The sequence below is a fragment of the Lissotriton vulgaris genome, chromosome 10, assembly GCF_964263255.1.
Source record: "Lissotriton vulgaris chromosome 10, aLisVul1.2, whole genome shotgun sequence".
Lineage (NCBI taxonomy): Eukaryota > Metazoa > Chordata > Amphibia > Caudata > Salamandridae > Lissotriton > Lissotriton vulgaris.
Genome location: NC_141698.1, coordinates 445,796,625 through 445,811,275, shown reverse-complemented (window position 1 = coordinate 445,811,275; position 14,651 = coordinate 445,796,625). Strand labels below are relative to the sequence as shown.

At 46.3% G+C, this 14,651-nt stretch overlaps 1 long non-coding RNA gene across 1 annotated transcript in view; it reads right to left on the bottom strand.

The window, feature by feature from the left end:
- LOC147685380 (uncharacterized) overlaps positions 1 to 14,225 on the bottom strand; it is a 250,197-nt gene extending 235,972 nt beyond the window's left edge. The window contains exon 1 of the long non-coding RNA XR_015300690.1: positions 14,174 to 14,225. This is a non-coding gene — a long non-coding RNA (uncharacterized LOC147685380). The remainder of the gene's footprint in view (positions 1 to 14,173) is intronic.
- Between the last annotated feature and the right edge of the window lie 426 nt (positions 14,226 to 14,651).

The following is a 14,651-nucleotide window of genomic DNA, read 5'->3' as shown; positions in this document are numbered from 1 at the left end:
GGGTCAGATAAGACAGGAAGCGTGGTCCAAAGTTTAATCTACTGAGAAGTGCGAATAAACATACCCAGCTAAGGGAGTCAAAAGCCCTGTCCATATCTGCAAGTAACAGAACTGCCCGCTCCCCCAGCTCTGGACAGTCGCCACTGCAACATGTGCACACCTTATATTGTGGCGGGTCGCCCGCTGGGGCATATACCCAGCCTGATCGGGATGAACCAAAAATGTAATATGGGCATGAAGGCGATTGGCCAGTGCCTTGGCCAACACCTTGGCCTCCACATTGAGGAGGGATATAGGACGATAAGATGCATGCTGATCCAGGGGTCTTCCAGGCTTGTGGAACACCACAATCTGCGATGATAAATCTTTTTAATGGTTAAAATGGATTTCACATTACTATTTTAGAAATGCCACTTTTAGAACGTTGGCATTTTTCAGTTTTACTGCTGTGTGCGCCTATATTCTGTCTCCAATACACGCCTGGGATGGGTGACAGCTACAAAAGTGTGCATTCCCTCTAGACATCCACAAACACAGGAAGGTTAGTGTGACAGAGAACTCATCTGCATTTATTTGCATTCGGATAGCTCTTCCTCAGCAGGAAGAGAGGGGGGTTGACACTTACACCTGAATAGGCAGTGTCCTGTTTCCCACACAAAGGGATGATTACCCCCTACTGATAGTCTGGAGCCAGGTCTGGGGAGAAACTACCTGTGCGCACTTTAAAGGCCTTTCTTTGAAGTCATTCCCCCTTCAAAGGTACAACTGGGTATAAGTACTGGGGTTCTGGCCCTACCAAGACAGACCACTACTAGACCTGTAAAGAACAGGAGCAAATACTGCTGTGCTTGGCTGCTGCTATGTAAGGACTGCTTTTCTGCTTTGATGTGCTGCCCTGCTGCCTGCTGATCTCTGCCCTGCTGAGGACAAGGACTGGACCCATCTCACTTGAACCCAGGGTGACTCCAAGGGCTTGCTAACTTGACCCCTGTACTGAAGTCTCAGGGCCATCAAAGACTCCCTTCAACTCTACAACAGCACTTGGCCTCTGCCATCTGTGAGTCCTGCCAAGTGGTGCCAATCTAGTCCTTAGCCCTTGAAAGTGAGCTTCTGCTATGCAGAACCATCAAATTCAACACAGTGACAACTTTGGGCCGATCAGAAGTGACGCATTAGCATTTTAATTCTGACACAAGAGCTGATCAACGACATTGGTTCGAAACACTGCGCTGCTTGATGACAACAGACAGCGCAGCTCAACGACGATGCATCGCCCGCATCATAAAAGGGTTTGTCGATAAAGCCTTCATCACCTGCTCGAATCGGAACCGACACATCAAAGCTTCGACATCGATGCTTCCTCTTTCCAAGGTACTTTTTCAGTGAGACCTGCATGAGTCTTGTAGTCAGCCTCCCTTGCATTGTGCCTAGTTATTTGGTGGGGAATGACATATACAAATGGTCTACAGTCTATAAAGTGGCTCTAAGAGGGCACAAGGTCCCTGAGGAGTTTGGGGTGTAATTTATGGAGGTATATGCCCACAGTGGGAAGGGACACACTCCTTACACTAGAGATAGAGGACCAGACATGCTACTCTTCTATGAAGGTCATTCTAGTTAGTAAAGGTCTGATTACGACTTTGGCGGTGATGCACCAGGTCTGCCCTGCCACCCCACCGCCAAAGCCATGGTCAGGCCGCCCATCAGATTAGGAGTTTCCTCCTGTCTGGAAGGCTTTGGTTTTGACATTCCCACTGCGGTGCCCTGAAAATAGTCACTGCAATAAGAACGCTCAAAACAATTCCTGCACAGCAGTGGCAGATATGTCCATTCTGTGCAGGAACTGGAGTGTATGCATACACGGGGGCACATGTTGTTCCCCCTGCATGCACCCCAGGGCGCAGAGGCACAAGGGGGCCCTGTAGGGCCACCTCTGTTTCCTCTCCGCCAGGGCTTTCATGGAGGAGGAACCGCAATTAAAACCATGGTGGAGAGGAGACTCCAAATATGCTGAGCAGAATGGCGGTTGTCCTGCTAAGCGTATTGATGCCTCCTGACTGCCACAACGCTTCCCTGGCGGCTGTGGTGGGGCAATGGCAGTCTGACAGCCCTAATCGTAATAGGGCAGTCAGGAGACAGCTGCGCCCATCCACCAGTTTAGTACTTTAGTCCTTAGTTTGGAATGACCCCTGAGAGGTATAGGCTCAGATTCAGGAGCAGCCAAAAGATCTCATCACCAACATGGGTGGTTTCCCAGGATTTTAAAGGTGCACATGCTTGATATTTGTTTTCGAGAGCTGCACAAACACCTGGCTGATAGCAAGTTAACTGACTCATTGAAAATTGCTGAGGAGCCGGACAACTGGCTCAGCATCAGAATGTCAAAGAAGGCATCTGCTGGGGACTCCCAAAAGAGTGTTCAGGGTTCCCACCAGAAGAATCAAGGGGGAGATAAAAAAACAGAGTTCTCTAAAGGTCCCCAAAACAACTCACAGGCGTAGGGGTCTGGTTCTCATTCCCAATCTAGCCACCAGAAGAAAAACAAACGTAACAAGAGTCAGCAGCCCAAGACTCTCGGGTGCTATAAGTGCTTGGAGTGTGGGCACTATAAAAGGGATCCCAAGTGTCCAAGAAGAGCACCACCTCCCACTGGAGGAAAGACTCCAGGGGTGGTTAGTGTAATGTTGGGGGGGAGTTTGTTTCAATTAATAAGGAGGGGTTAGTGGGGTTACCTTAGTGTCTCTGGTTGACAGTTACATGGCTCCTAAGATTTATGTGCCCTCAGATACTACAAAGGCATTGAGTCGCCATTAATGGGCATGGTGTTGAAGCTCTGATGGATACAAGTGCAAGCATGACTATGGTAGGGAGTCAGCTGGTGTCCCCAGAACAGGTGATTCCCAATGCCTTTCACCAATTTGTGTTGATTGACAACGGAGAAGGTCACTACCCAGTGGCCCTTGTTCCATTTCAGTGGGGGAGTGGGGTTCAGGACTTCTGAGCCATGCCATACCTGTGGACTGTTTGTTTGGTAATAACCTTGAGCACACTACCTGGAAGGAAGAGAAACTCAAGGCTCATGTGGAGATGTTTGGATTACCTGACTGGATCTATGCCACCACACTGTCCATGGCTGTCCATGGCTGTCCAGGAAGGAAGTCAAAAAGGGCTGGAGCCTGGAATGGCCCAGCCAGTTGTTAGGAAGGCGATAGCCTGAGGGTGTCGGAACCCAGCCCTTGAGTGTGTGGTTCTGAAAATTATGGGCCCTGCTGTAATATGGTACCGAGGTCCAACACTCGTGTCAGAAAACCATGGCGAATTTGGTATCGGCAGACCGGTAATGATCAGGACATTATGCCTGTGCATTTGCGTCACGATTGAGTGACGGGAATACCCCTAAATCGCACTTCCTGTGTTGAACCCTCGGGTTCTATTTTGCGAGCGGCATCCAACTTGTGGTCGCCCTCATATAGTCAATTGACCCAAGCCGAATTCAAGCTGAAAGGACACGTCCACCTTTCCTGACTCCTCTCTGACCTGGGCGAGCTGCCTTCACTGCCTCCAGCCAAACCTGTTCGGGCAGTCACCAACCCAATGGCCGAGCAAGATTAACATCAAGGCACAACATGTCATAAACCATTCACTGCATACAAACCACGCTTATCATACACACACCTGTCCCTGTTTCTTCTTTATGGTTAGTTTTACAAGGAGGAGGTGCCCGATTTTATTGGGGTTTCATCGATATCTGATGGTAGTTCTGGGCCTGGCCGGGTAATCTATCATGAACTGGACATACAAAAATGTAGGCTGGCCATCATGACTTTGCTTTTTCTTTGTTTTAGAAATATGTATATGGTTGCATCATAAAAACAAGGAATTCTTGCCTGAAGTGTAATATTGTGTATAAAAAGAGAAGGCTGGCTCTGTAAAAACGAGCAGTCTCCTGAGAACCTACACGCTGTTGTACTTCTAGGACGCTTGTTACTTTGTTGCATCCAATAAAACTCGATCTTTGACATCACCTAGAAGACTCCGTGTTTCTGTGGTCCAGAACAGGAAGAACTCAAGAGGTCTTTGGGTGTTTTTCCCCTGGCACCGCCGGGTCCCTAAAAACCCGGTACCTCAAGTGTCTTCCCAGTGAGGTGGATGGGATACCTGAAGTGGCTACCCCAGAGCTCACTGAGGTGGGCAGTGCTCCCCTTAGTAACTTGCCTGAGCTTGCTGGATGACATGTGGAAGGGGGTCCCACCAAGGAGGAGTTCTGTAGGGCACAGAGGGAGTGCCTAACCCTTGTGGGACTGAGGCAACAAGGGCGAAGCCCAAGTAGCAGGTGATGCTTCTGGGAGTCATCACATTTACTGGGAGGACAACCTCCTTTACTGTGGGCCTAAGGCTCCTGTGCATGTGATTACAAGGACCCTGGTGGTACCCCAATGCTACAGGGCGGGCCTTCCTACTTGAGCTTGCTCACGATATTCCCCTGGCTGGACACCTAGGCCAAGACGAGACTGTTGCAAGGCTTAAACCCCACTTTTACTGGCCTAGGACCAAGAATTATGTAGGACTTGTGTGACCTGCCAGACCAGTGGGAAGACAGGGCAGAGGCTAAAAGCCCTCCTTAATCCCTTGTGTGTCATTGGCACACCGTTTGAGCGGGTGGGCATCAACATTGTTGTGCCGATGAATCCCCAGACTGCATCAGGCAACAGGTTTATCCTGGTTCTAGTGGATCATGCCACTAAGTACCCAGAGGTAATCCCTCTTAGGACCATGACTGCAGTGGCAAAGACCCTGATGGGGATCTTTACCCGAGTGCATTTCCCCAAGGAAGCTGTGTCTGACAGGAGCACAAACTTCATGTCTGCATACGTGCAGTCAATGTGGAAGGAGTGTGAGGTAACATACAAGTTCTCCACGCCTTACTATCCACAAACAAAAGGCTTGTTGACAGATTCAACAAGACTTGAAGGGCTTGATTAGAGGCATACCTGGGGAATAAGTGGGACATCCTCTTTCCATGCCTATTGTTTGCCTACAGGGAGGTACCACATAAGGGAGTGGGCTTCAGCCCCTTTGAGCTTCTGTCCGAGAACCCTGTTAAAGGTCCTCTGAGTTTGGGGAAGGAGGGGTAGGAGCAAGCTCCCAGGAAGAGCCCCCAGGATGCAGTGAGCTACATGCTCCCATCAGAAGACAAATGGATAAGTTGTGGAAGCAAGCTTCTGACAACTTGGAAGTAAGTCAGGAGGTCATGAGGCAGTGGTATGACCAAAAGTCTAACAGTGTGGAGTTGACTTCTGGACAGAAAGTGTGGGTGATGGAACTGGTGCAGCCCAGGGCTCTCCAGGACCATTGGACGTGGCCTAATGAGGTTGTTGAGAAGAAGGGTATGGCCACCTACCTGGTGGACCTAAAAATCTCTAGGCAGCCCCCACAGAGTGCTCCACACCAATTGCTTTAGACCCCACTTAGAGAGGTTTGAGCTCACCATGATGTTTTTGACAGATGGAGAAGAGGAGGAGGAGAGTGAACCTCTCTTTGACCTCTTAGACTCCAAGGAGAAAGATGGGTTGGTGGAGGGAGTAATCCTTTCTCCCAATCTAAGTCCAGAACAACAAAGAGACTGCCGCCAAGTGCTGGGAAAGTACTTCTCTCTGTTCTCCCTTATTCCTGGGACTACCCACCTGTGTACCCATGATGTGGACACAGGGGACAACCTCCCTGTTAAGAATACATCTTATAGGTTTTTGGCTAAGGTGGTGGCCAGCATTAAGAGTGAAGTCTCTAAAATGCTGGATTTGAGGCTGATATAATCCTCTAGTAGCCCCTGGTCCAGTCCTTTGGTTCTGGTACCAAAAACCACCCCACCGGGCACCACACCTGAACTGAGGTTCTGTGGGGATTATAGGTGGCTAAACTCCGTAACAAAAACAGATGCTCATCCCATTTCTCAGGCTGATGAGCTGATTGACAGGTTAGCAGCTGCTCATTACTTAAGTACTTTTGATCTTACATTACAGTACTGGCAGATTACTCTAACACAAAGAGCAAAGGAGAGGTCAGCCTTCTCCACTCCAGAGGGCCTCTATCAGTTTAGAGTGATAACCTTTGGACTCAAAAATCCCCTGCTACCTTCCAGAGGTTGGTAAACCAGGTCCTCAAAGGCATGGAAGCCTTCTCAGATGCCTTTCTGGATGTCATAGCTGTCTACAATAGCAGCTAGAAGAAGCACCTCTTTCACCTTCGGGAAGTGCTTCAGGCTCTGCAACAGGCAGGCCTGGCTATCAAGGCCAGTAAGTGCCAGATAGGGCAGACGTCTGTAGTATAATTGGGGCACGTGATGGGCAGGGATAGGGTGCAGCCTGTCAGATTGTCACCCACTAGGAACCACGCTGCAGGAGCGACGATATTCCCAACTCTCTACCCCGCACAGACTGCAGCCTGCCAGATATTAACAACAACCAACTACAGTCTGAGCCCGGGGAGAGAGAAGGGTAAAAGAAACAAGGGGAAGGAGAAGGCTTCAATGGACCCAGTACGTCTCCAGCTCCCTTTAGTCTCGAGAGAAAGAAAGGACTGACTTCCCACACTGCAGAGGAGAGAGAAGAAACAAGACAATAATCAACATAACCTGTATGCCCTTTCTCTCTGCGCATGCAATATTATCTTACAACAACAACCCCTTCTCTCCTTCTTACCCGATGAGGGATTCAGTAGTCCAATATCGGAGACTCCATGAATTGGAACTGGTCTTGAGCCTTCCAAAATAATAGTACCACGTAATTTACCTTCTTAATGGCAACTGGGGGAAAAAAGTCCTTAGACTAAAAAAAACCCTTAACGATTCATGCGTGGTACGCTTTTAACACCCAATTCCCGAAAACCCGAAAACAGTAGCCAACAAACGAGAAAAACAAACACCGACTAGCTGCCGGTTCGTGAAAGCATCCCAAAACCACACAAGGATGCGGATAGAACGTACAACACCCGATGTAAAGTCTCTGACGTGTTTCTTCAGCCTGCACGCAGCCGCGCACAGACCATAACGAATCCCAATGCAGGTCCAAAGTGCAACTCGCAATACCCAAGCTTCTGATCACCAGATAGATCTCACGGTAATCTGTCCATTTCGCTACGCAAAGCGAAGCCTCGCTCTGCTCTCTCGAAAAGTGTCCAATAATGCACCACACGAACACGGCAGGAAATCCAACGCTGAGATCAAGAAGGGTAATGACAAAAAGACAACGTGACCGTTTAGAAACCAAGCAAGGAATGCCCAGCCAGGCTTCATTAAATAACGTCACAGGGGCTGAGGAGGGATAGGGGCGTGACCATCTGCATACACGTAGAGAGAGGACTAGGGCTCCACCATACCTAATTCCCAACACAGCCCCTCCAGGCTAAGATAGAGACTATCTTATCCTGGGAGCTACCCAAAACCCAGTCTGAGGTCAGAGCATTTTTGGGTGTCAATGGGTACCAGTGGATGCTGGTAGTGAATGGTGGTGGGGGCATTTAGAATTGAAAAAAAAGAAGACTTCCCTTGTTGTCGCTGGCAGCCTCTTCTCTGTCCTCACTGTTCTGGCTTCCGGCAGCACCCAGGCTCCCAGGTTCTCCTAAGCCAGTCAAAACGCTGTTGTCACCATGACAGCAGCATCGTGATTGGTCTGAGTGCCGTGGTTCAGCACTCAAACGGGGACTAGGAGGTTGTGCATGTTCTCCATCCAGGCTGTACAATGCAGCCTGTGGAGAACATGCAAGGTGCGCATGACGGTTTGGCCGGCCTGACGTGGCTGGCCAAACCATCATGAACACTTATGATGCAGCAGCAGCCACTCCTCCTCCCTCAAGTCCTCTCCCTGTGACGAGCCCAGCCCCACCCCAACCTGGCTCTCTCCTTCTAGAAGAATAAAATTATGATAGCGTAATGTTATTAATGTTGCGTTATCCTTTTCTTTTTCCACCTAGTGGGGCGACGCTCCTCCTCCTTAGCAGATGAGCCGCCCCTGCTGGGTACAAAATAAGATTTATCAATTGATATGGCACCATTTTTGCCCCATGGCAGAGCTGACTTCTAAGAAGCGGCCCGCAAGTGTGATTTGGACAGAGGCATGTTAAGCATTTGACTCCCTCAGTCAGGCCATATGCACTGCTCCTGTGCTCAAGGCTCCTTACTTATAGGAGTTTATTGTTCATACAGATAACTCAGAACATGGCCTCAAGGCACTAGTGTCACAGCTAAATAAAGAGGGCCTAGACCAACCTACAGACTTAATCTCCAGGAGGTTATTTGCTAGGGAAAAAAGGTGGAATGCTATACAAAGAGAAGCATCTTCTGTGGTCTGGGCACTGAAGAAGTTGAGGCCATACCTGTTTGGCACTCACTTCCTCCTCATTCAGACTGACCACTGGCCCCTCAGGTGGCTCATGCAAATGAGGGATGAAAATCCCAAACTGTTGAGGTGAACTATTTCCCTACAGGGTATGGACTTCCACCTTGAAGTCCCTACAGGGTATGGACTTCAAGGTGGAACACAGACATGGGGTACACCACACCAATGCTGATGGTCTATCCTGGTTGTCCAGCCTTAGTGACGAGAACTCCCATAAGATTGGGAATATCACCCCACTTTCAGCTGGTGGGAACATATGCTAGTCCTGTGATCCTTAGGGAGGTCTTCCCCTGTTAGACTTGGCATCCATGGTGTGGTTCCCCTGACTTTTTGCCTCTGCCTACTGTATTTTTGGCTGTGTGCTGGACTTAGCTTTTTCTAGTTTAGGTGCTCTGAGCACTTTGCCGCTGCTAATCAGTGCCAAAGTGCAAGTGATCATTGTGTAAATTGTAATTCTGATTGTCTCTCCTTGATTGACACATTTGATTTCCTGGTAAGCCCCTAGTAAAAGTGCACTGTGTGTGCCTAGGGTCTGTAAATCAAATGCTACCAGTGGGCCTGTAGCACTAATTTTGCCACCCACCCAAGAAGCCTTTCAAATGTGTCTCAGACCTGCCACTGCAGTATCTGCACGCATCGTTTTTAACTGTCATGTCAACCTGGCAAGTGCATACACTTGTGAGGCCCTAACATTCCCTTTTTCTACATGTAAGGCACCCCTAAGGTAGGCCCAAGGTACCCCCATGGGCAGGGTGCAGAGTATGTGAAAGGCAGGACATGTACTGGTGTGTTTTACATCTCCTGATAAGGAAATGCTGCCAATTTCCTTTTTCACTATTGCAAAGGACTAGCTCTCGCATAGCCTACCATTGGAGCAGTCTTATACAATATTACTTGTGTAACGTTCCATTGGGAACAGCTAGAGAGTTGGAGTTTAGGCTCTCTGAACTTAGAATTTAATAACACAACTTTTTAGTGATGGTGGTTTTTAAATTGTGAGTTTGAAAATGCCACTTTTAGAAAGTGGCCATTTTCTTGTTTGACCATCCTGTTTGCCCTTACATACTTGTGGATTCACTGTTTTGGTTTCAAACTGACAGGGGCTGTTTGTGCATTCACTCCAGACCCAGACACTCACACAAAGGTAGCTGAGGTGTGCCCTGCATATGCTGGTGGGTTTTAGTGGTCTAAAGTGGTGGGAGAAGTTGTCACTGACCTAAAATCCCACAACTTTAGATTACTTATGGAATCAAGAGGAACCTCTGCCAAGGAAGAAGAGCTGAAGAGCTGTGGGAAGCAGTACTGCCCCTCTGCAGTGTGTTACTTTGCTGGTTCGGCCTGCAGTTGCTGCTTATGCCAAGGAGAGGACAATGATGACTTTGCTGTGAAACCTGCTTGAGAAGAATCTTCAAGGGCTTGCGTGTGCTTGCCTCCTGTTCTGAAGTCTCAGGGACATGAAGACATCACCTAAGGCCTTCTATATCTCCACTGCTGGGAGTTCCGACCTGCCTGGGGGTGCCTATTCCAGTTCTGGGGCCCTGAAATTGTTGTTTCTGCTACAGAGAGCGTGAAAACTCAAGAATATGAAAAATCAACTTTTTGCTTTTCTTGCAGCTGTTTTATATGACGCTACACTGCTATGTGGGAGAAAATCCCAACACACAGCCACGTGTGTGGAAGATATTAAAGCAGCACCTTCCCTCGGCCCAGAAAATCGCCCACACAAGAGTCCTGTGCACCGATCTCCGATATCACCACGCCGACTCCGACACAGGCCTGCTGTGCTGCTAAAAGAATAGACGCATCACCTGTCAGTGGCTACAGAAATTGATGCAGCATCTGGATCACCTCCACATCGATCCCTAGTGGCCGAATTTTCTCACGCATTGCGTGTGTGTCAAATACAGGACCACGCTGGGCTGCTATTAAGAAACTGACACATCACCTCCTCTACAGTAAGGACCCAAAGCATGACCTCCCCTGCGTGGCAGTAAGAAACCCACTCATCACCTCCCTGGAGCAAGGAACCGATGCATCACCTTCCCTGCGCTTGTTTTCGTCCCGGATTTTCAACGCATTTGATGTACTTAGCGCAAAATTCATGCATCCATAGTTTTCTACGGACAGAACTGTTTTCTACTTTTTAAGAATCATATTTCAAATTGTGTATGTTGGATTTTTGTTGTTTTGGTCTTCATTGGTTTAGCTAAAGATCCTCTATTTTTCTAAACTGCTGTGGTGTCCATTTTTTGGTGTTTCCACTGTGTTGCTGTGGGCTATGTGCACAAGCTTTACACATTGCCTCTGTAGTTTAGCCTGACTGCTCTATGCCAAGCTACCAGAGGGTAAGCACAGGTAAACTAAGGTGTGTACTTTACTCATCCTGACTAGAAGGAAGGGCCCCTAATAGGATAGGGTGCATACCACTGCTAACTAGAAACCCCCAATTCTAACATCCCCCAAACATTTTGGAAGCTTACCTCCTGTTTTTGCTGATTCTTTTTTTTGGTTAAAGACACATAGGGCAAATGGCAGCATTGCAGGCACATGTCAGAGTCATGTTTGAAAGGCAAGCAGGCTTGGAGCAGAATTGTTCACTTACCAGCATTACTTGCTGTGGGTTGACAAGACTGAGGACCTGTTGGTCACATTTGATGCTACTGTCATGTACTGCAGGCCTGTGATATGCCCCTGTTGTTAAATCTGATAACACGAGCCTGGATACGTAATTCTGTTCTGACAGAACTGCTTTTAAGGACACTGGACCTTCATTCACACAAGATAAACGTGTGCCTCCATAGATTTCAGATGTCAACAGTGATGTAATATGTAAGGTAATACATTTAGGACAGAAAATATCAATGAGGACCTTAGTAATCAGCAATGAAACAGTCAGTATAAATGTCAAAAAGGATAGATTAATCAATATTTGAATATATTATTATGTTTATTCTTTGATTAGATTTTGTATTTCGCATTCACATTAAATAACACCAAAAATACCATCACCAAGTGAATTCTCACTATGTACAGTATGTATCATAAGTGTCCAATAAAAACAAGATATATACAGCTCATATTCAGGGGTGAAACAATTAATTCAAAGAAAGGAAAAAGCGGAAAAGGAATGACAAAAATTGAAAAGAATAAAGTGAAAGGGAAAGGTAGACAGAAAGCAGTATGATGTACTTTGTGTGCCTGAATGTCTAGACAATAGATCCTGTGTCTGGAAGCAATAAAGTTCTCTGATGTTATTGTTCAGCCCCCAGCTTAAGAATTTGAATTCAATACAAGTAGGACAGAAAGCTACATGATGTGCTATGTGTGCCTGAATACCTAGACCATATTTATTGTATCTGGAAGCCATGAGACTCTCTAATAATTTTGTGTTCCAATTACAAGAATTGTTCATTCATCATACAAGTAAATTCACCTTAATCTGCTACCTATGCAATAGAGTCTGAATTATATGAATTAGGCGCTTCTCCTATCTGGCATTCCTAGTAGTCATCCCTTTTAGATTTTTCGTTACTGCAATCTAATTTTCTAGCTGGGCGCTGATCAATATTATTAGAGAGTCTCATGGGTTCCAGATACAATAATTAGGGTCTAGGTGTTTAGGCACACATAGCACATCATGTATTTTTGGTATTATTTAGCTAAAGGTACAAATCCCTTTGGATTTTTAAGTGAGGATATTTGGTAGATATTGTGACTAGTAGCAATTTTTTATGTTGTGTAACATAGTTTTGTAAATATTGACATCATGTTTCTAACGAGGTAAATGCAAATAGATAATGGACCGACGCAATGCTTTGATTTGATTAGTATACTTGATCATTTGTATTTTTGTCCAGGTTTCTGTTGGAAATGATAATCATGGCTTCCTGATGAAGGCTGTAGCCGAAATGCGCGTAGGATTATAATGTTTAGCCATGATATTGTTGGTTATTGTATCCATTGTATAATTGTGTACTTTGACTATATGAACTTTATATAAGTCACTGTCTAAAAGCCAGATTAGGACTTTGACAGTCACTGGCGGGCGGTTCTTTGGCGATCCTACGGCGGTGCCTATAAAATAGGCACCCAAATGGGAACGTCAAAGACAGTACCTGCACGGCATTGACTGGTGCATTCCATGCTGTGCAGGTACTAGGGTGCAAGCACAAAGGGAGCACACATGTGCACCCCTGCCTGGGCCCATGGGCCTGGTGTAGAAGGGGTCCCTGTATGGCCCTCTTTGTTTCCTCTCTGTCACGATTTTCATGGTGTAGGAACCGCCATGAAAACCGTGGCAGAGAGGAAAGTCCTAATATGCTTGGCGGTACCAGAGTGGTCCTGCAAAGCATACTGCGGCCTCGAGACCGCATCGCTACCACCAGGGATCTCTGATCTTTGGTGGTTGGGGTGGTGCAATCGCGGTCCGACCTCCCTAGTTTTAATAGGGCAGTCAGATCGCAGGTGCCGTGGTGGCTGAACCGCCACCACTGCGCCACTCGAGGCTGGCGGTCCTCAGACCTCCAGACTCGTAATTGGGCCCTAAATAGTCACCTTTGAGTGGCTAACTGTTGTACTCAGGTGTTAAACCTCTACTAATGAGGCAAAACATTTGCCCATACAGTATCAATACATGTTAAAATGAGAAAACAGTGAAATACAGCCAGTGTGTCTCTTTACACTGCATAATTTGCTTCTTCTTGCAGCATGATTTAGTCGACCCTGCCACATAATTTGGTTCTCAATTGATCATAATTCCGATGGCCCTGATCATAACGGACAGCATCTACCTTAAAATCCACGTTTCAGGTAGAATGCATGACCTATTGCCTGCCTGCCCAGCCTTCCTTCATGATTTGGGCACAGTGATGCCAGCAATGCAGATGCAACACATGGTTGTGTCAGAATATCGAGCACAAAAATATTATGTTCAGAATATGGAGAGAAACAGGACACACACAGAGAACATGTAACAGAGACACCAAAGGATAACTGGAACAAATTAATAGGGAATGGATAGAGAAAGAGGTATGAAGGAGAAACAGGCACAAATCAAGGCACAGCACGGGTTGGAGAATAGAACCCGAGGGGATGTTACACTGCAAGGAAGGTAGAGGAAATGAGTTACAGATGGGGAAGGGAAAAACAAAGAGCAGGGGGGGGTATACTGCGAGGAAAGTAGAACAAAGGGCTGAAGACGAAGAAGGGAAACACAGAGCAGTGGAGGAGAAGAAGAGAAACACTGGTGAAGATACATTCCTCAACATCTCTGAAAGATATAGGTTTGTATTTTCAAATGCTTACATTCTTTCATCATGTTGTTACGAGCAAGTGTTCCCACTCCACTGCTCATGAGCAAAATTACTCTGCTGTGAACAGCATTAGCACACATATTCCATTGGCATATAACATGTCACAATCATGTTAATGTCAATTTGCGTGCCACGTGACTTCTGACGGGCATATGCTCTAGCATACAAGGTTTAAATGCAATTCAAACTGCTGGGACATGGATTATGTTGTATTTTTTTAATAGTTTTTAAAACAGGTATGCTTTTGCCTGGTACTTAATATTTATATGTGCACCACAAATGAACGACTTAATTTAAATCTAAGTAAGGTTCTGAACACTGCATGATACATCTGGAATAATCTGGAATAATATATGCTCTTTAGTGGGTAAGGGCCACATGCATGACAGAAAGACAGTTGACAGGACAACTGATATGGCATCCATTTTGGTGGTTACTAGATTTGTTATGTCTTACAGACTGACTCACCAATCTCATCCATAATGTTTTCAACCGCTGCAGGCTCATTGGGTCTCTCCTGGACAAGAAATACAAAAAGATGCAATAAGTACTTCGAGCAACAATGGCAAGTCATTACATTCATCAATATGTTCCTCCCAAAAGAAATATATTAGAATGATAAAGGTAAGTAAAGACGCTTTGAAAATAATGGAATGAATGTCAGCCATAATGTTTATATCAAGTTTCACAGGTTCATAACCCTTCACTTTGCCTTCAGAAAATCCCAGATCCCACATAATACAACTTACATTTGATTAAGCTCATGTTATTCTTTACTTGCCCTTGTACATCTTCCTTGCCTCCATCTCTACATAAATGTTTCACAACCAGCTCTGCCATCCTTTCAGTTTATCACTTTTTATTGAAATCCGTATTTATTGAATTTTCTCTTGTACATAAACAAAACATCAGAGCATATACAGGTATTAGGTTTTGGTTCATCATA